Consider the following 379-nt stretch of genomic DNA (forward strand, 5'->3'; position numbering starts at 1 on the left):
AGAAAACAGTCAGAATTTTGGGAAAAAATCTTTTTGTTTCTTTATTATTAACGCTTTCGTTTCTTTCTCGAACTTGTCAAATGAACTTTTTGTGAATGTACAAACAGCTTGTTCATTTATGTAAAACATGTTTTTTTGAGGTTTTGTGGGGTTTTTGTGGGGGAGGGTCCATGACAATGAAGATGGATAGATAGAAATATAGGTAGGTAGATAGATAGATAGACAGATAGATAGATAGATAGATAGATAGATAGATAGATAGATAGATAGATAGATAGATAGATAGATAGATAGGTAGAGAGAGAGAGAAAGAGAGAAGGGGTATCCCACTTCCTATTCACTATTCATTTAGTCCTTTACCATTGAATTGGAATGGGTT

This window comes from Octopus bimaculoides, chromosome 3 (genome assembly GCF_001194135.2).
Source record: "Octopus bimaculoides isolate UCB-OBI-ISO-001 chromosome 3, ASM119413v2, whole genome shotgun sequence".
Classification (NCBI taxonomy): domain Eukaryota; kingdom Metazoa; phylum Mollusca; class Cephalopoda; order Octopoda; family Octopodidae; genus Octopus; species Octopus bimaculoides.